This window comes from Aotus nancymaae, unplaced genomic scaffold, assembly GCF_030222135.1.
Source record: "Aotus nancymaae isolate 86718 unplaced genomic scaffold, 86718_ANA_hifiasm-v0.15.2.pri h1tg000029l, whole genome shotgun sequence".
NCBI classification, from domain to species: Eukaryota; Metazoa; Chordata; class Mammalia; order Primates; family Aotidae; genus Aotus; species Aotus nancymaae.
Window position 1 is genome coordinate 2,946,210 of NW_026988442.1, and position 21,302 is coordinate 2,967,511.

The following is a 21,302-nucleotide window of genomic DNA, read 5'->3' on the forward strand; positions in this document are numbered from 1 at the left end:
TAATTTTGTTCTTAGATAGAAAATTGGGAGCTATGGGACGAACAGGGCTATGTTCTAGGAAATTAAATCTGAGGTCAAGATGCAAATATTGGGCAATTTGGGGGTGAGAAGGGCTGAGGCAGAGAGAGTATGGTAATTTTAAAACACTGTCCCCAAATTCTTTGACACTTCTCCAGTTGAGAGGCAGGAATCTGTATTCCCACTCCTTGAACTTAGGCTTTGTGGCTGCTTGACTAATAATCCAGCAAAAGTGATACTAGACCAGCTCCCATGCCCAGACCTTAAGAAAGTGACAACTTTTACTCCTATCTCTTGGAACATTTACTCTTGCAACTCAGCCACCATGCTATGAGGAAGACTAAGCAGTCCATTGAGAGCCCACATGGTGATGACGGAAGTCCCTAGTTGTTAGCTCCCAGACAACTGCTGGCATCAACTTGCCAGGCATGTAGGTGAATCATCTCACAAGTGGATCCTCTGGCACCCAGTCAAAATATCCCCAGCTGATGCCATAAGAGGCAGAGATGAGCTTTCTCTGCTAAACCCTGCCCTAACTGCAGATTTGTGATTGTTACTGTTTTAAGCACTTAGTTTTGGGACGGTCTGTTGCACAGCAATAGCAACTGGGACAGAGACCAATTTAGAGGTTCTCATAATAGTGCATATCAATGAGAAAAATGACTTAAAAGCAGCTGTGAGAATGGGGGAAATGGGTTAAGATGCCAGTATATTCTGAAGATGCAATTAATAAATGAGAAAATTGCTGCCTAAAATTAAAATTAGAATTTAGCCTCTTAGTTATTTCCCTGAATAAGAATTAAGTAGATAGAAATAGTTATTTACTAATATTTCGGATGGGAAAGGGATTTTCTGTTACACAGCAGTAAATATGACAAAACTGGAAATACTCTAAAGATAGCTTTTGGGGATTTAACGTAGACCAATCACTCTCAAACGGTGTGCTCAAGACAAGTTCAGGGTTGCGAAGGGTCAAAATTATTTTCATAATGATACTAATAAATTATTTTCCTTTTATTACTCTCACTCTCTGAAAGAGTTTTCCAGAGTCTCCATCATGTTCAGTATCTCAATGAACTGACTGCAGAAGCAAATAAGGGAATTCAGATCTCTTTTATTAAGCAAGACTTTAAGATATTTGTAAAAATATTAAATAGTGCCACTATTCTCACCAAACATATATTGTTTTGAAAAACAGAGTAATTCTTTATTTAAGAAATTATTATTTATGTTAACATGTAACAGGTTTATTATTGTTACTTAAGTATTTTTAAATGTCCCCATTTTACTTTTTAATATAGCAAATACTTATAATATAAGCTGCATGTGAAAAAGCTGTATAGAACTCTGAACGCTTTTTAAGAGTATAGATGGGTCTTAGGCCAAAAAGTTTGAGAAGTAATCGATACTGGGGCACAGAGTATATGCCAAAGTGTTAAAAATTACCATGGCAGAGTAGACACGAAGAAGAACAAAGGGGTTCTTACAAGTCCTGGACTTAAATATTATCAGCATCTTCTTAGCTTATAAGGAAGTGACAGCCATACAGCTATTTTATGTAAACTTTTTTTTGTGTTCATAATAATCTTGCTGAATAGCACCTTTAATGCCAGAGAATATGGCAGGAGAGATTAAATCATCTGTCTCAGGTTACAAAGTGCTGATATTAATAATCTCTTATATTTGTTCAAGCTCTAGCCTCCCCACCCCCAAAACGCTCTGGTATTATTGAGGGGAAAAAGTAAGTACATTAAATCAAGAGAAATAAACTGTTAACATAGGTAGTTATTTATGTTTATTAAGTACTTTCCCCCTAAAGGACTAAAAACATTTCAAATACATCAGCATGCATAAAACCACCATTAATAACCTTACAGGTATACAGTTGCTATATCCATATTGTAGAAGAAAAAAATGTTATTAGTTAATACACAGTAAACTAAAAAGCAAAAACATTACATCTTTAATTCTTTATCTCTGCCAAGCTATCATTTACATGTCATGCCAAAAGCAAAATGGGTATCTTGAATCACCACATTTGCCACTTTTAAATGAGCATCAATACTTTCTCCCTCTGTTTCAATCTACGATGATTTTGTATAATCATTTCCCTCTTTCATCTTCATTGTCCACATCTATCATCTATATAGAATTCTTAAGCCTGGGAAATGTCTTTTAACAAGACTATCAAAGATAGTCTATGCATTTATGAAGCAAAATTAGTCACTGAACTTGCATTCTCAGTTATCACAATCTTCCTGGTGATCCAAGAGGATTAAAAAGTCACTCAAAATGCTGATTTACGGCTGGGCATGGTGGCTTACGCCTATAATCCTAACACTTTGGGAAGCCAAGGTAGGCAGATCATCTGAGGTCAGGAGTTCAAGACCAGCCTGGCCAACATGGTGAAACCCTGTCTGTACTAAAAATACAAAAATTAGCCAGGCATGGTGGTGGGCACCTATAATCCCAGCCACGCAGGAGGCTGAGGCAGGAAAATCACTTGAACCTAGGGGGCAAACGTTGCAGTGAGCCGAGATCATGCCACTTCACGCCAACCTGGGCAACAGAGCAAAACTCCATCTCAAAAAAAATAAAATAAAAATGCTGATTTACAAAACTGGCAAATTGTTTTTACAGTGAGGCATTAAGCTCTCCTCTAACTCTTAGCATCACCAGGCAACACATAGGGAAATGCCTAGCATTGCTTAGCATCACTAAGCAATATATAGGGAAAAGTATGTAGGCCATAATCATACTCATATATAAGCCATGCTACTACTCAATGCAGGAAGATGATTCCACATAATGGGCAATTTAAAAATGAAAAAATGTCAGCTAATAACTGATTGAAGAAATGATGAGACTTATGTGGCTGAATGAGGGTGTATATAAGGCTAATGTCGGCTTCCACAATGGACAAATCTGAAAATATATATAGTCAGCATAACAGAAGTTTATTTCTCTCTCTCTCTCTTGCTCACATAATTTATGCTCCATCTTTCATTGTTATAGAGTTTGTTACTGGGAAAGACTGCAAATATGACTATTAAAAATTTTCTGTTCAGGAACATATGGATTACTGAATAGGAATAGTGAGAAGCCATCCATAATGCAATGATTTAGAGTCAGGTTCACTTAATCCTGTCTCTCACCATCCCCTCAGGCCTCCTACATTATCGGCATTCAACCACAGGAAAGAGGATGATAGGGCCTGGGATTTCAAAGCCATGTCCCAGATTTGCCCTACATGACTGTTCACATTGTGTTGGTGAGAACAAGTCGTGTAGCTCACCTACATACAATTGGAGGCTGCTCCACACCATACTTCTCCCTGGCTGGGCAGCTGTTCACACCATACTTTTCTCTTGAGGGCTGAGCACAAGTTATGGTGGACAGCAAGCAACCTCTGTCCCTGGGGTGATGATTCCACTGCCAGGCAAACCTCTGACCAATTATCATGAAATATGAAGAAATGGACCACAAGAAACTTCACTCACAGGTGGGCAGCCTACCCACAACAAAATCATGCTTGGGATGAGGAATCCCTCAATGGGCGACACACCATAGCACCTACAGAAGAAGCTGTGGCACTGTTGAGATGATGCAGATGGTCACACAGCTGCTGTGTGCATGGAAGTGGGAATCAGTGCACAGGAGGAAGAGACAATATGCTTAAGAACTCAAAACCATAACGTCAAACAATATGTGAGTCTGTCTGTTCTGGAAAAGCAACAAAACAGGCAGATCAGCCTAGCCAGTAGGAATCAGAAAAATAGTAATTATTCACAGGCAACGGTTTTGATTACATTCTGAGTATAAGAAACAGAATCATAAACACAATTCTCTATCAAAAACAAAAATAGAGTTGCTCCATTACTAAACACATGTGGGATATCTGAAATTCTAATATACATATTCTTCCATTAAAGGATATTCCTTTCCATTCGAGTCAGCATATTGTCCTTATGTTACAGCTACATAGTTTCTTTTGATTTTTTTTTTTAATTTTCCTACTATGAGGTTTGAGGTTACAGTGAGCTACAGTCATGCCACTGTACTCCAGCCTGGGCAACAGAGCAAGACCCTGTCTCTAAAAAAAATTAATAATAACAAATAAAATTAAACTGTCCTGTTATTATTTCATGTAAGGAAGATGTCCATTAGAACAGAGGAGACTAGTCTGGCTGTTTCCACTAGTGCTGCTTTTGTTCCCAGTAATTGACTCTGTTTCACCCACTGCACTGTTGGTGCTGGTCACCACAGGTGGCTCTGGACCTGCCGCCATGGTGCTTCCTGCACCAGTGATGGGCAGAATTCCAAATCACTGTTTGCCTCTCTAAGCCACCTCTCCAGAGCCCCAGTCCCAGGTGTGACAAACCCGAAGTCCCATGAGTGTGCCTACTTGCTGGCAGACACCAAGAAAAACACAAAAGTGGGCACTGCTGCTTGGGAAGTTAAGAGAAATAGCACTTTTATTCACCAAGCTTCACACAATGTCAGATGCCCCCAAATTCAGGAAAAGGATTCCCCATGCCAGGCAGCCCAAATTGGGATGACTGTATACTGTACACACAATAAAATGTTAATTCAGACCACCATATGGACCCCTGCTACTTTTCAGGAGATATGGGCCATCTCAAAAGGGAGGAGAGCCAGAAGATTATGGGGAAAACAATTTTCTTTTCCATGCTTTCACTAAGGACTCCTGTCCATAAAAATCTCACAGGATTTACAGGGCAAACCAGGCTTTGTCTTCTCCATTCACTGCCAGGATCCCAGGGGCAAAGCCACTAGGAATAGCTTTGTGGTGGCGGTACTACTAGTGGCATTCCTAGTGATGACAATTGTCCCCAGAACTGTCACACACAAAAAAACTTTCTGTGATGATGAAAGTGTTCTATGTGCTGCCCTCTAGCCACATGCAGCTAATGAGCATATGAATTGTGAACAGTGTAAATGATAAACTCAATTTTTAATTTTCTTAATTAAAATAACTATATGTGGTTAAATTTAATGACCACATGTGGCTACCAGATTTCGTACTGAAGAATACGCATAATCAATGCAGCATACAAGAAAATGGACTGTTTAAAGGTTTTTAGAAGGAAGTTCCTCCATTGTTCCTAGTAAACTAATCTAATATCTAATATCTAATGAAATAAACATCTGAGTATTTCTTTCTGTTTAAAAACATTCTGGCCGTGTCTTGGTTGAATCATGGATCCAATCTTAACCTGATTCAGATACCTTCCCTATGTCCTAGAGCAACAATTCTCAACTTCTTTGATTATGAGAACCCATCTTTAGGGTCAAAATGAATTGTTAGCCATTTATAATAGTAGTATAAAGTACTTTAATTTCTGTTGATTAAGAAAATACATTATACTAAAAAAGCTCCTCTTAATTCAGTAACACTTTATATTCATAAACATTTCCTTATAGCAGGAGCTATACAGAGTTTTTAAATAGTCATATATATATACATATAAACATAGGAGACTATTTAATATATGAGACATCCTAGGAATGCCACTTAGTACCACCACCACAAAGCTAACAGTCCATGCACTCCAGGACTGTTACAATACTCCACAGCCTCCTGGGCTCTGTTACTCACACAGCTGAGGAGCCTTTTCAAGACTGTGCTCCTAAGTGTCTGACTACTTTGCAGATATGTGAGTATTTATTTCCAAGAGGGATTTTAGATTAATAAATGCAAAAAAGCAACTTTCCTAGTAGCTGGAAGTCAAATTTTTTCAATATATATCTGGTAGCAGACATATGATACAAATGATTTATGCTGCAGTTAAGTCCAATTATCTATTATTCAAAGATGATCAAGGTTTAATAATTTGGATTTCCTAAAAGTGTATGTTTATAACTCAACATGTATATCATATTTATTAACTCTTTTCTGGTCATTGTTCTATCAAAAATTATCCCTACTGTCTGTCTTTGATTAACTTATGTTTCTCTGTGTCATTTTTGAAGCCAAAAGTTGAAGAAATACTCTGAGAAAAAAAAAAAAAAATTTACTTAACAATTATGCAGTCAATTCACTGTAATTAATCTGCATACAGCAGGTTTTTGAACTCTAATTTTGAAGCAAATTATCAGCAATCTCTCTGGTCTCTGTAAGTTCACACTGGTAGCACACTCTCATAGGGTTTATGTCCAAATGCAGAAGGTACACAGGTGGCTGAATTTATCTTAAATAGGCCAAACATCACATCTCAGTTTCAACTCCTCTGCTGCCAATTTGGAAATCAATATATGTTTGTTCTCCACACTAGATTCCCAGTGATCTAGTACGGACTATAATCTTCCCTTTTGCTATCTAGAGATGGGTGCTTTATAAGTAACATGTGAACAACTGCTTGGGGAGCTCTGTCAGAGGAGAACCAAGCCATTCCCAGGGCAAGGAAGGCCAGGAGCTAGATGAGTAATTACAAGCTGGAGGTGAACGGTCACTTTTGTGAGGTTGCAGTAGATTGAAGAAACACATCAGCATCACAAATTTGTTATTATGATTAAATCAGGACAAACTGTTTCTACAGCCTAACTTTTCAGCCCAGAAATGATCTAAGAGCTAAAATCTTACAATCTTGAGAGCAAACTAGAGGGTAACATGAAAGGATAATGGCACAAGGTCAGATACTACCACTGTGACCTTAAAACATTCCCCCAAGGCCGGGCGCGGTGGCTCACGCCTGTAATCCCAGCACTTTGGGAGGCCGATACGGGTGGATCAGGAGGTCAAGAGATCAAGACCATCCCGGTCAACATGGTGAAACCCCGTCTCTACTAAAAATACAAAAAAATTAGCTGGGCACGGTGGCGCGTGCCTGTAATCCCAGCTACTCAGGAGGCTGAGGCAGGAGAATTGCCTGAACCCAGGAGGCAGAGATTGCGGTGAGCCGAGATCGCGCCATTGCACTCCAGCCTGGGTAACAAGAGCGAAACTCCGTCTCAAAAAAACAAACAAACAAACAAACAAAAAAAATTTCCCCAAATCTCTGAGACAGCCCTGTGGTTTGGAGTGACAGTCCCATGGGACCCATCACACCACTCATGGCTAAAGGTTTCCCAGTCTCCACAGGCACTCCCCTGAATGCACGGCTCTCATCAGAACCAAGTCCCCAACTACATCTTTCAGAACAGGGGAGCCAATCCCTATTTCAGAATAAAAAGTATGAGATAAAAACAAACAAACAAACAAAAAAACTGGGCACTGTGGCTTACACCTGTAATCCCAGCACTTTGGGAGCCGAGGTGGGCAGATCACCTACTCAGGAGGCTGAGGCAGGAGAATCCCTTGAACCCAGGAGGCAGAGGTTGGAGTCAACCAAGATCGTGCCCCTGCACTCCAGCCTGGGCGACAGAGCGAGACTCTGCCTCAAAAAAGAAAAGAAAAGAAAACCAAAGCAGCTCCTAGGCTAGTATGAGTTCACTCCATGAAATTTGGAAACTTCTTGCAGGCTCTGTATGGATTACAAAAAGATACCATACACCCAAAAATGCCCCCAACCTTATTACAGCTGAAAAAGTATCAAACAAATCACAATCCACACTCTGAAAAAGAAGTCTCACACACACAAAAATGAAAACTATCACATTTTTTACTGGCCACAGACCATTTTACACTTCCAAACTCTCTGGGTTTCCTAGAAAGATGTCACCCACTGAAAAAGACAGGAACACATTTCATCAAGAGGAGCTGAAATAAATCTATTACAATAAAAAATGTATCTGCTGAGAGGCACTCACTTATTACACACCATATGCATTGACTGCTGTAGACATTAACTATTTTCTCAAAATAGTCATTCTTTAAAAAGACTGGCAAACTTAAATATTGAATTTAGAAAGATGAATCTTAGGTTTTCATTCAATTCACAATGGCATCTGTTAGCATAAAAAATGCTTCTCGATTAAATCATCTGAGTTGTAATCTATTCAAGATAAAATTTTTTAAAACTTACAAATTTAAAAAGCACATACACCTACCTTTTTAAGACAGATCACATTTCAGGATTCTGTATCAGAGAGAAACCGTCTGTTCCTGTGAAGAAAAAATAGACGAAAAACTATCTACCAGTAACGATAAATAGCAAATGTGAATTTTTAAGACTAGCCTATAATCTTATCATGTTGTGTTTCATTTATAATATTAAAGAAATGGAAATCTTTAAATTAGCCTCAAAATATTTCTTCATTTCTATCTATATAAAACAGTTTATAGATTTTAATTCCAATGATTTTTTTAAAGAACAAAATAGATAAAATCAAATGGAAAATGGATAAAAATAAAGGAAAATTGCTCAAAATTAAAGTATTTACTTCATATCTATCCCAATGACATATTTTCAAATATTTTGTTTAATTCCATAAAGTAAATATATAAACAAAGAAGGAAATATATAAAATTCCACTCTTGTTTCTGCTTTTCCAGTGGCAAAATGAGGTGAAAAGGTTGTAGTAAGCTGTGTAGGTAACACAAGGTAACAACTATAAGCTGCTACCTCCTTCTATTGATTTTTTTAATTGTCCAAGCCAATAATAACCTATATTTATGGGCTTTATTTTTCTTAGCTAAGACTTTGAGATTACAAAAAACTATATAAAAATTTAAATAAAAACAGAATCCCTCTGATTTTATTTTACATGTATTACTTTAAATGAACAGTTGACACAGAAACCTACTAGTCACTCGTAAATACTAAATATGACATTTCAAGATCACTTGTTGACATAAATTATTTTACCTTTACATATTCAAGCCAAAATAAGAAAGTAAATGGTTCAGTTTAATATAAGTTAATCGTCCACTACTATAAACTGTTTCCAGTCAAATCTAATTAAAATGACAACGGGATAATGTCCACAAGAATGTAATTCTGACTCTGACAATGTATATGTTTGGTTCCATCTGCAATTTAACTTCCAATGAGGATATTGATATATAGACTTAGAAGCAATGACCAGGATTCTGACCCAAAAGAGCTCCAAGGATTTGAAAAGACTGCCAATGCATAAATTCAAGGAGACCACAGTCCAGAGGCGTCTGGCTCCGCAAATGAGAACTCCTACATTAGCTTGTGTTTGCTTCACTTCAGAATAAAAATCCTTTTTAAACTTTAAATAAGAAATTCTCACAATGTCCTGATGAAAGGATTGTGAACCCTGCAACCATTTCCATGTCGCAAACAGCCAAGGTGAGTTCCACTCTTCTTGGCCAAACTTAGTTAGCTATAGAACCTCTTTCCTTCAAGACAACACCAATGCCCCATGTGGACTCCCCAGTGTAAGCCAGCATCTGGGGCCTTTCCTCTCTTGCTCTTCATCCCTGCATATGTCAGCCAGCATTACTTCGGTCCCCTTCACTGCCAATACCGTATAGTGAGGGTAGCAGCTGCCTGTTCTGTTTTCTGAAACTAGAGTTGCAGGTAAGCTCTGCTAACAAAAGAAAGCCAAGAAAGCTAAGAAAGCCAGGATAGATCAATGATCAATATGGACACATGGGTCACTGCACGCACACTAAGCCAAATCGTAATCTATGACATAGTAACAACTGGGGTAGGGCCACTTATAGAGCTTCAGTCCATAACTGACCAACCAGAAATAATATATCTATTTTTGTTTCAAATATGGATTTGCTTCAAAACAATCCAGTTGGGGGTCACTGATGGGGAAGAGTAATGGCTGAAACAAAACTGGCCATGATTTTGTTATAGTGTAATGATGGATACACGAAGGTTCTTTGTGATATTCACTGTACTTTTATGTATATTCAAAATGTTCCATAATAAAAAGTTTTTAAAATGTTCATTTGATGGAAATTATTTGTGAAAATACAGAGAGAAATGTACAGATCATAAATATCACAACCTTTCTGTTTTTGAAATACTCTCTAACAAAAAAAAGGAAATACTTTAGGCAAAAATTTTTAAAATCAAATATCATACTAGGAAAAATGAAAAGCTTATACGTATGGATTTTTACAAAATCATAAAGATGGCTTTGAGTATTTATTTCAATATTCCAAAAGCCAAATAACAAGCATATATTTAGTTGCAATAATAAGTATATATTTTGTTTCTTTTTTTTATTTTAGGTATCCTGCTTTGAATTAAGTAACATCAACATAGAAACACTGGTTATCTCATGCTTTTCAGAAATTGTAGGTGGTTAAATACACCTTTGATTAATGTAATTGGGGGAATAAATAACATATCATTAATATCAATGTGACGTTTCATGAACAAAAATCTTTCTAATTACAAGATCCAAGAGGGAACAATTTTTTAAAATCCTTTATTCGTGGCAAAGATTTGGAGCCACAGATATAAATTATCAGATCTGCTACCCGCTCATCCTAGCTGAGTGATCTATCACCGCAAAATGGCCAAAGAATGGGCACTTTATGGATTATACCACTCAATTTGACTAAAATTTGAAAGAGCCAAAAAGGGGTCATATGAGGCTAAAGTGAGCTTTCACAATAAGCAGGGAAAGTGACACACAAGTAAAATCATCCTCACGGCCTAGGAATTTGACTTACTGACCCCGCCAGGCACCACTACTGGAAACCTGACCCTGGACATAAAATAAAAAGCAGGATTTATGTCATGGTTTGGGAAAAGACCATGTGTAAAGCTGTGCCAAGCCTACATGAAAAATAAACCAGGTGTAAGAAAAACCTCACATTCCCTCTGAACAGAAAACAGGCCAAGACCCAACACTGAATCCTAACATGAGATGTGATGATTAAAAACAAGAAAAGAAAAAACATAGTTCATGGTCTTCTATTTTCTTTTGCAAGCTTTCTTGGCCCAAAACAATCTGTTTCCTTTCCAATAAAGAAACAATGCCAAACTCTGAAAAGGAAATTTGTCTGACTTAATGGGTAAGCACATAAAAGCTGGAAAAGGGAGTATTATGGGAAAACCAGAGCAAATCAGCCTTAGGAGGCAGGCTTCCAAATTTATTGGTAAAAGGATTGAGGGTCAGAGGAGGGAGGGTAGGGGCAATAATTATGAACAAGCTACAAGACGGCGGTCAGCTAAACAGTTGTTTTCAATTTGAAAATCACAGTTCTAGCCATCTACTACATGAGCTAACAGAAACAGCCATTAGCTCACAACCATACTTAGATATTTTACATTCATGCAGCCATAATATGAGGATTAGTTTTATTAAATTTGGAATGGTATCACAAAGCCTTATGCATTTAATAAATATATGTCAGATAAGTGAATGAATGAAGTAGCATCTAATAGTCACCAAATCATGAAATCTAAGACTAACCTAGTAGATGTGACAAAAACAAAATTCCCAGCTATGGTGGCTACAGCTATTTGTCTAGTCAACATCTATAACATTAGGGGGCAATATACTATGCTAAAATGATTTGCTTTCCCAGACACTATGGCAGCTAGGGACAGCCACATGACACAGTTTTGACCAATGAGATACAAGAGAGAGAGCTCTGAGAAAGTTCATTCTCATGATATAAACATGTCCCAATCCCTCTTTCCTGGAAATAGCTCCTGGGTGGTACAGAGCCATCTCACACCTATGAAGACAAAAGCTAAATGATAAGGACTGGGGAGAAGGATAGAAGGAACCTGGTTCTCTGATGGCACTGCTGAGATGCCACATCTGCACAAAATGCTTAGATTCCTAAGCCTGCATTTCTCTTAAACTTCTGTGAGTTTAGTCTGCTGTTTTCTATCATTTACAGACAAAAATAATATAATATACACCAGCTATAACTTATTTTCCCCCTTTGTGTCCTCAGAAGTTGCTCCTGATTCAACTAACTGTGATGCTCCCTATAACTGTTCAGTAACAGATACATCACCACTGCAGTGAGAACCTCATCAACAGTTTCCAGTTGTCGACACTGAGGATGTCTCACCCAACAGGCTCAACAACAAGCTTCAGGGAGAATCGAAAAAGCACCAAAAACAACAAGGCACATCACTCTACCAAGCCACACTGTGCTTTCCCAAGGACCATTACATTTTGATATTGACAATGAAAAGAGAATGATGACAAAAAAGACAGCAATGCTATTCCAATGACCAAAGAAATGAAGAATCTTCTAATTTAAGACAGTCTTAAAAACCTGTATGTCTCACAGAGAAAAGTAAATATTTAGGGGCATGGCTAGATTAAACATCAGAAATGGAACATCGCTAAAAAACAGAAAACAAGAACGTGAAGATGCCTCTTGAGGGCTGAAGAGCTGACCTGATCCAAATGCTGTTACTCTGCTTTACAGGGCCTCAGGAATGCACCTTCTGTGGAACCTAAAATTCTATAGTAATTTCTGTTATCTGTGGATCTCTCTTGATAAAACATAAACTCCTAGACCTCAGGAAGCCAGAGTGTAACAAGTATTGACAAATGCTGAATGAATGAAGAAGCAAAACTATATAGATTACTTTTTCGAGAGGCTTTATAAAAAGCACGCAGTCCTCAAAAAAAAAAAATCTGTAAGCATCACTTCTAGAGATATAATAAACAGTTGAACTAATTGTGTATTTAATAGTCAAATGTCTATAGGAAGAAAAGAACAGAACTACACCTAAGAGATAGCTATGATTATATAATCCAGGTAAGGTGTTAGGCACTTTGCATCTGGTATTTCATGCAGTCTTCACCACTTCCCAGTTAGTCACTAGTCTCTCCCCTTTCACATGAAGACAAGTTCAGTGGGAGTTAAGGAGCTCAACTAAGGTCACATTTCTAGCAAAAGACACACTGGATATTCAAACCTAGGAAGATCAGAACCCAGGAAGGTCAGCTCTCATGTTTCTGCTGTATAATGCTGTTTCTCACTTTTGTCCTTATTAAAATATTATTTATAAACTGCATACCTACATTAGCTGAGGGACATTCAAAGGAACCTTCAGTCTATGGCCAAAAACATAAGCAAGGTGAGGTCCCATTGTAACCTCAAGCACAATTACTGTGTGCCCATATCATAAACCAGATGTGGTTCCACATGACCCAGCTGATGACTTTCTCTAGCTCACTTTACAGCTGTAAAGACTTATAAAGTCTCTCCATATCTATGGCATGTTTTTTTTAAAAAGCCACCATGTACTTGAATGACCTAGAAACGACAAAAAGAAACCTATGAGTCAATGGCATTAGTTTCAGAAATCAGCCCTCTCCCATGTATGGTACAAACACCCAGCTCTCCTGTCACATTTATAGAACGTGTGGCACCAAGACTCTGGGGATCCTGGTCTCTGGGGAAGCTTATAAATAAAACCCACCGTGTCTATGAATACAACATATTGAATTGATTAAAGCAGTTTAAAATAATGAATTCATTTGAACCAAAAAGAGAAACAAATCTACCGTCGAAAGAAAAAAAAATTGAATGTATATTGCAATAGGCTCCTAACACTTTGCATTGAATAAATACTACCTCTTTGAAGTTGATGAAAACCTCAGTGAAAATATTTATCCAGTAAACATCTCAGTGAAATAAACTGTGATGACTCCAAAGAAACTGAATTTAACAACTTTATAAATTCTCATGGAGAAGAAACAGAATCACCATCCCCAAAACATTTGGTAATTACTTATATACAACAAGCACACAGTCTGCGATGAACATGCAGAGATGCAAAAGTTAACTGCAGTATATTAGCTTAAACATGAGCTTCTTTACTCTGCCATTTCAGGTTAACTTTTCCAGCAATTTTTTAGTAACACAGAGTATTCTACAAGTCCTCATATCTACCACAGAAGCTATCTAACACCCATTTGAAAAAAAATACCAAAAATGTGTTAGAAGCCAAACTTATTTTGGAATCGCTATTGGGTGATAAAGAAGGCTTCCATTTTTTCCTCCCCCTTTCTACTAGTTAGTTATCTATTATTTTAAGATTTCCCATACACATATCTTTGAAAAAATTATGATTTAGTAAAAGGATGTTGAGTCTTTTCCCAAATAATGGCTCGATTCTCTTTGGAAAGATAAACAGATCCTTCTTTTTTTCTCAGTTACCCATTTCAATACTTTCCCATGACACACACACACACACACACACACACACACACACACACAGTATTCTCAGTTAAATAACACTATAGAACTCACAGTTTTTCTTCTATACAGTTATTTTTCAATGTGTTCAATCTCCACCAAAGGCCAATGATTTTAAAAAACAGGCTTCATAACTAAAGAAATGGGGAGAAGATACTTTCACAAAGACACTATCAGGCCATAGTTCAAGTAGAACTCTGCATAAAACGTCTTTGAAATCTCTGGTCCAAAACTTCAAGCTTTCTAGCAAATTAGGACTCCTTTATGAATGCTTACCTTGCTTAAAGTATACCTTGAAAAACAGGACAAAAGCATCTCCCATGCATTTAACCCCACATCATACAGACACTGCTCCATTTACAACATGAAATATTGAGGTCCACATTAACTGCTATAAGCAATTCCAGGGTTAGAACTAAAAACAGGCTTAAGTGTGAAAATACTTCCTTATTCACCAGCTAACTTTCTTTCTTTTTCCACATCTTAAAGTAATTCCCAACAACTGACGAAGGCTCCAAATATTATACAAATATCTAGTCTACAAATAAAGTTTTAGGAGTATATTAAGCAGATTTCTGATGATATTGGACACAATCTTAGTACCACTTCCTACAAAGTCTAGTTATAAAAGGAATTAATAGTTTTAAACAAAAAAATAAGTGAGCTGATTAAATATAGATGAAAGGAAGTTCTAGCATGGAAAGACCAATTTTTTGTTACTCATGGAAAAAAATGTATCAACAAACAAAAAGCGATCTGGTGTTTCTCATTCTGGCCTATACTGGTTACCACCTATTAGAATTAGATTAAAGGTAGTTTTGCCTTCTTCCCTTCCTCTTTGTGTTTTTCAGTTATTTTCCAATTTTTTTTAATAATCATATATTACTTTCATAAGTACTAAAGTTATTTTTAAAAATCTTAGACACAACTGAGATATAATCTTTTAATTAGGATAAAGCACATGTTAATATATTTTTAAATATATTGATAATTAACTAGTCAAAATTAAATTTATAACTTTAAAATAACTTCTTATCATACTGTTACCTATACATTCTGGTACAAAATCACATTAAATGTTTTAAGTTTATTTTGTACTTTGAAATAAACTAACTAATGAACTGATACATGCATTTCATATTCATCTATTTCTGCTCCAAAAATCAGGCAAAATTGTCTGTTTCTTGTTCCAAACCATTGTCCTCTATCTGTGCTATTTATTATTTGCCAACCCTTAAAGTATGTTTTTTATATTTTATATTTTATATGACATCATTATGTCAATTCTGTTATATTAGGACTATAATATACATATTTATATGTCTGTGTACATATGCAGAAGTATATATCTATATATATTCTTCAAAAAATACATACATTTACATATATATATATATACACATTTATAAATATACCTATATGATCTGTACTGTTTAGAGATTTCAGCAGAAGTGCCTGTAAATCCAGTTTCAGGTTTTATATTCCTAGGCCAACCTGACCAACTAGTTTGACTAAGCTAACAGTAGTTTTAGATTATATTTTTTTCTACCTAAGTGACCCATTGTTTAATCAAATCAGTAAAGAATGTTGCAGATTAGCAACCTCATTCCTCTTATTATATTGGTCACCCTTACCTTCCCCAGAGACCAATATCCTGCATCACCATGACTTGATTCATTAAGCACTTCTTTGATACTTAGTATTTCTCATTACTGTGAGGGGAGAAGCTTACAGCATGTGGCAGTTCACAAATCATAAATGTAGCTGAAGGTTTAACACTTACCTGTGTATCTTACTATTAAGCCAGTAATCTCTAAATTCTTCTAACGATGAGAATGGAAATTATTGTTTCAATTTTCTGCTAAAGTCTTAATGCTAAAGATGATGTGATGAGTTCCCTATATATGTCTACAGGACTTGCTACACATGACCAGGCCACTCCAGAGGTCACCTCCAGAGTCTATGTATGAGAAGAACTTGCACTGCAGCAAACTCTTCAGAGAAAATTCAACAGTTCCCTTTCCTTCTTTCTCTAACACCTCATAAGAAAGGCATAAAAAAAGAAAAGAAAGCCATAATAAATTGAGGCTATCTGCAATGACAGAGGCTGATATTCTATTCCCTGCCTGGATGCCTGCTTCAGGGCAGAAACCGTGGCATGTATATCAGGTTGGTGGGCTGAGGCCACCTGCAAGGCAACAGAGCCCCAGTAGAAGTGGAAGCAAGCTGTGACCTCAGGGTCTGATGCTGTTAAGATGAGTTTTCCTGTGGACCATGTGAATACTATGGAAGGTTGTGAGGTCTGAATGATCCTGAAAAGCCTCCATCTGAGTGGGCTGCCTGGACAAGGGCACAGAGACACTCCAGTGATCTTCCACGGGAAGATCAGGAGCTGAAAGTCATACATGCCACCCAGGGATTCCAGTGCCCACAGCAAATAATGGCATGATGCCAAAGGACCTGCAAGGGCTCTCCAAAAAATCCATCAGCGCCTGTATGAGAAAGAACTGGCCTTGAAAACAAACAGCACCTGCTAAGTGCAATAGCCTTGGCCCCTTTTATGTCCCTCATGCCAACTCTGGAGGAGCCAGACAGTGGGTAGGAGATGAAGAGAGGAGAGTTAAACTAGAAATTCCTTTTCTTTCTTACTGCTTATCACTAAGCCTGGGCTCACGCCTAAGAATGGAAAAAGGGGAGAAGCTATAAACTGGATAGGAAACTGGAAGTTCTGATTTACATTGTACTACATTTTTCTAATATTTGAAAATTAGATTGTTCCAAAACTGTAAGATGACTAAAAAGCTATAGGATCTGTCGAAAAATATCATTTGAAGTAGAGCAGAGGAGAGAATAAGGCTATTTTCTGTTTACGTCTTACTAAGTGTGACCCATTCAACAAACCAATTATATTAAGTACACAATCTATGTATAGTATATTATGTATAGCATAAAAAAAGCCTGTGACTTTTGTTTGCATAAAGTTAAGTCTGAAAGAAAACTGAAGAGATACTGAAAAATCAAAGAGTAAATGTAATATATTTCATAAAATGTTAACCACAGGATATAACTATATCAATAACTTTAAATGTAAATGAACTAAACATCTATATGGCAAAGATTATCAGAATGGATTTTTTTAAAGCAAGTATCAACTATATGCTCTCTACAAAAAGACACATTTTAAATGGAAACACAAATAGGTTGGAAGAATGAAAAGGTTATATCATGCAAACAGTAAGCAAAATAAAGTTGAACTGGCTATATTATTAAGACAAAATAGGCTGGGCATGGTGGCTCACCCTTGTAATCCCAGCACTTTGGAAGGCCAAGGCGGGCAGATCACAAGGTCAAGAAATCGAGACCATCCTGGCTAACATGGTGAAACCCCATCTCTACTAAAAATGCAAAAACTAACTGGATGTGGTAGCGTGCAACTGTAGTCCCAGCTATTCAGGAGGCTGAGGCAGGAGAATTGCTTGAACCCGGGAGGCAGAGGTTGTAGTGAGCAGAAATCATGCCACTGCACTCCAGCCTGGCAACAGAGCAAGATTCCATCTCAAACAAAAAAGACAAAATAGACTTCAACACAGAGGATTACCAGAGACAAAGAGAAACACTTCATGATGATAAAATGGTAAATATAAAAGAAAGAGTTCTATAAGCCTAAGCCCTTCATTTAAGAGAGCCAAGTACACTGAAACAGCTGATGTGAAATGACTTGCTCAAGAACACATCATCAGATAGAGCAATAGCCAGCTATAGTCACGTCTCCCAATTCCCTTTTCAGAACCTTTTTCATACGATTGGCGCTCCTAATCTGAGCTCATTCAACATGAAAGCAACCAACTTATTTGATCAAAACCATCAACTTGGTAGCCAGGCAAAGACAGCCTTGGAAGGAGGGAAAGATCGCATGGAAGGGGTAGAATAGGGTAGAATCCTGAGCAGGGTCTAACTCCAAATTTGTACACAGGATCCTCACACAGAAACATATATCCTTTTCCATCTACATACATGAGTTTGAGATGATCACTTTTTCTCATCATGATGGCTTTGTCTCACTCTTCGTAAGGTCCTAAGGTAAAAGTGAGCAAGGCAGGCAGGGTAAAAATGTCAGTGATAATTTAATTTATATCGTCTCTTATTGAGTCATGTAATTACCATATTTTAAATCATCCCTCAAAAAAAGAGTTTAAACACATAATTTTGTTCAAAGGAAGAAACAGCCATTCCTCTGTTTTGTGCTTATAATAACCAAAGAGGCGTCACATTCTCAGGACTGTAAACTCAACTTTCAGTTAGATGAAGGATTCTTCAGAAAATGAACTGATTCCCATGGGTAAGTCTGTGCTTCTAAGACCAATCCCTGTATAATATGTTCAAGTATCTTGGCAATTTTCTGGATTATTTTTATTATGTAATTGAGGATGTTATACAAATAGGTGTGATTTACAATCACACTGGTCTTCTCTTTTCAGAGTCTAGTCAACTATCATAAATGTCAAGGTTACAGTCAAGGTCAAAATATTTTCACCCCAGAAAAGTAGGTGTCAGCAAGGCAGATAATGCCCACTTATGCTGCCTTATATAAGGCAAAACTTAAGAGTAAGACAAAACTTGATAATTAATGTTAAAGAATGCATTGCTTAGATACTAATTTTAGAAACAGCAGAATGCATACAAATCCAAAATAAGATATACAAAACCATGAAATTAGGAAGGCAAGTAAAATAACAGTTTGTGGCCCATGTCCTCATCTTACATATTAATTTTAGGACACATTTAAAAGCCTACTATGTGCTAGCTACAGTACAACTCTGATTTAAAAATTGAAACTGAATTATGACTGCTTGAAAGAGCCAAATAGCTCATAACTAATGTATTCAAATAAACTCAAATGACCATTATCAGCTCATGTCAATCACTGAAAGTTCATGCACACACATAAAGGAGAAGAATGTTTATTATGTGACCACATTCTATACTGTAGCTATAGGTCCTGGATAGTATTTTAAACAACATATATCATACTTACTCAAATTTATGCATTACTTATCTAATAAAATAGCACCATACTGGTTAAAAAGCTCACTCAAGTAATAATATTGTGAAAAGGGAACATTAATATATCCTTTTTTATTTAAAGCAAATCAATGTCATGCTTTCTATTCAAGATGTCTTTATATCCCATCTTTATATTAAAGAATGTACTGAATATAAATCATTCAGCAGGTATGTTCGCTGTTTTATAACCTTAATTCTACAAATATTTTATTTCTCCATGGGTGATAAATTCACATTGAAATTAATAAATAACTCTTTCATAGCACCTCCATTGTGCTGTTGGCTTTTTTCCTGACAAGCACCAAATTAAGCAAAACACTACAGTGTACTTAATGAAAATCTTATGATAATTTATTCTCTACACACAAAAAATTACAAAGAGAAAGCACCAACTAACTAAATTGAAATTAAAATATTTCCTAGACTACTGTTAATATGCTAAGAAAACAGCCAAAACCATTTTTATTTTGTTTTAGAAAATTACCCCAGGACTTACATTGATAGCAGAAAAATTCAACAAATACACATTACTTATCAAATTACAAATTAGGCAATAATTCAAGTTCCTAATTATGGAAAAAGATTTGAGCTCATTTAACATGACATGTTTTAATTCTAAGACTCCTTTAAGAAGCATGTGAAACTCACATAGAAAAAAGAAATAAACAGACTAAAGAAACACATGACTTATCTCATCTCTGCCTGTAAACAAATTAACTTTTCTGAAAGCTCAGTCAAAACAAATACCCTGTAAACTAAACCAACTCAAGACAAAGATCACCTTTTGAAATTAGGAACATGTGTTCAAATGCCAAAATTATTATTTTGGTATTTTGGTCTGTAATACTTTTTGTGTTTCTTTATCACAAGGACTGCTTTCATCTACATGTAAAAGAAACCCTCCACTGTATTAGTTTTCTAGGACTTCCGTAACAAAATACCATAGACTGACTAGCTTAAACAACAGAAATTTATTTTGTCACAGTTCTGGGGGTTAGAAGTCCAAGATCAAGGTGCCAGTGCCGACAAGCATGGTACCTCCTGAGACCCCTCTCTTTGGCTTGCCTACTGCTACCTTCTCCCGTGTCCTCATATGGCCTTTCCTCTGTGTCTGTGCAGTCACAGATGTAGCCATACAGATTCAGGTCAGGTCAACCTTATTTTGAAGCTTGTCTATACCACTGATCAACCACATGACTCTGAGTAAGTGCTGTAACCACTCTTTTTTTTTTTTTTTTTTAAGTATCAAATGGTAGTAATCATACTTAACCCGCAGAATTGGTGAGAGAATGAAATGAGATTGTATTCTTAAGACCCAAGGCACACTGCCTAAGCCTAATAAATGCTGGGTTAGGGACCCAGTCTTAAAGAATCCTGGTAAATTTCAACATTTTAAAATACGGCAAAGCCATCAAGTAAAGACTCAAAAATATCAAAGAACTGGCTCCATTTCTCATGTATCCCATTCCAGTGTGGTTCAAGCACCTGCAGAGTGTGTGTGTGTGTGTGTGTGTGTGTGTGTGTGTGTGTGTGTGTGTGTAGGAGGGAGAGACAGACAGACAGACAGACAGACAGACAGACAGACTTCCTTTCTGAGGGTCTCAAACCCTGACTTAGGGTAGGAAGCAGTCTTTGGCAAGCACTTATGTTCCCTGCACCACATCCCTTCTCCAGTAAGAAGGCTGCTGTCATCTCTAGAAGGAAATGGACAGGAACTGCTCTTGAGATATTCTAGACCAAAAACCCTGTTGACAAATGAGGCATACCTTCCAGGTAATTATTGTCTTAATCTTTCCAACAAAGCTGGGAGCATTTTGGTTCAACATAAAGTAGAACATTTGTAGAAGGCATCGGCTGCTCTTAATTAAGGAGTGGATTCCTCCCGATCATCAATCTTTATGGAAAACCTATTGGTCTGCCATGTTTATAATACTGTAGCTGAGAAAATAAAAATGAACATGACAAAATAGTTTGGGAGAGCCTGATTCTAGCAGAGTCACTGCCATGATATGGATTAATACCCAAAACATCTGCACTTTAAAATTTCCTCATTTCCCTTTGGTAGCTGCACAAGAAATCCCTCTATGCTACTTATGACAGATGGGGAGAAACTTTAACCAGTTACTTTGAAATTCTTTCAAAGGGAATG

At 36.9% G+C, this 21,302-nt stretch overlaps 1 long non-coding RNA gene across 2 annotated transcripts in view; it reads right to left on the minus strand.

Annotated features, from left to right (window-relative positions):
- LOC105719370 (uncharacterized) overlaps positions 1-21,302 on the minus strand; it is a 147,531-nt gene that overhangs the window by 112,281 nt on the left and 13,948 nt on the right. For both annotated transcript variants that reach the window (XR_010344509.1, XR_001107965.1), the window contains exon 2: positions 8,029-8,083. This is a non-coding gene — a long non-coding RNA (uncharacterized LOC105719370). The remainder of the gene's footprint in view (positions 1-8,028; positions 8,084-21,302) is intronic.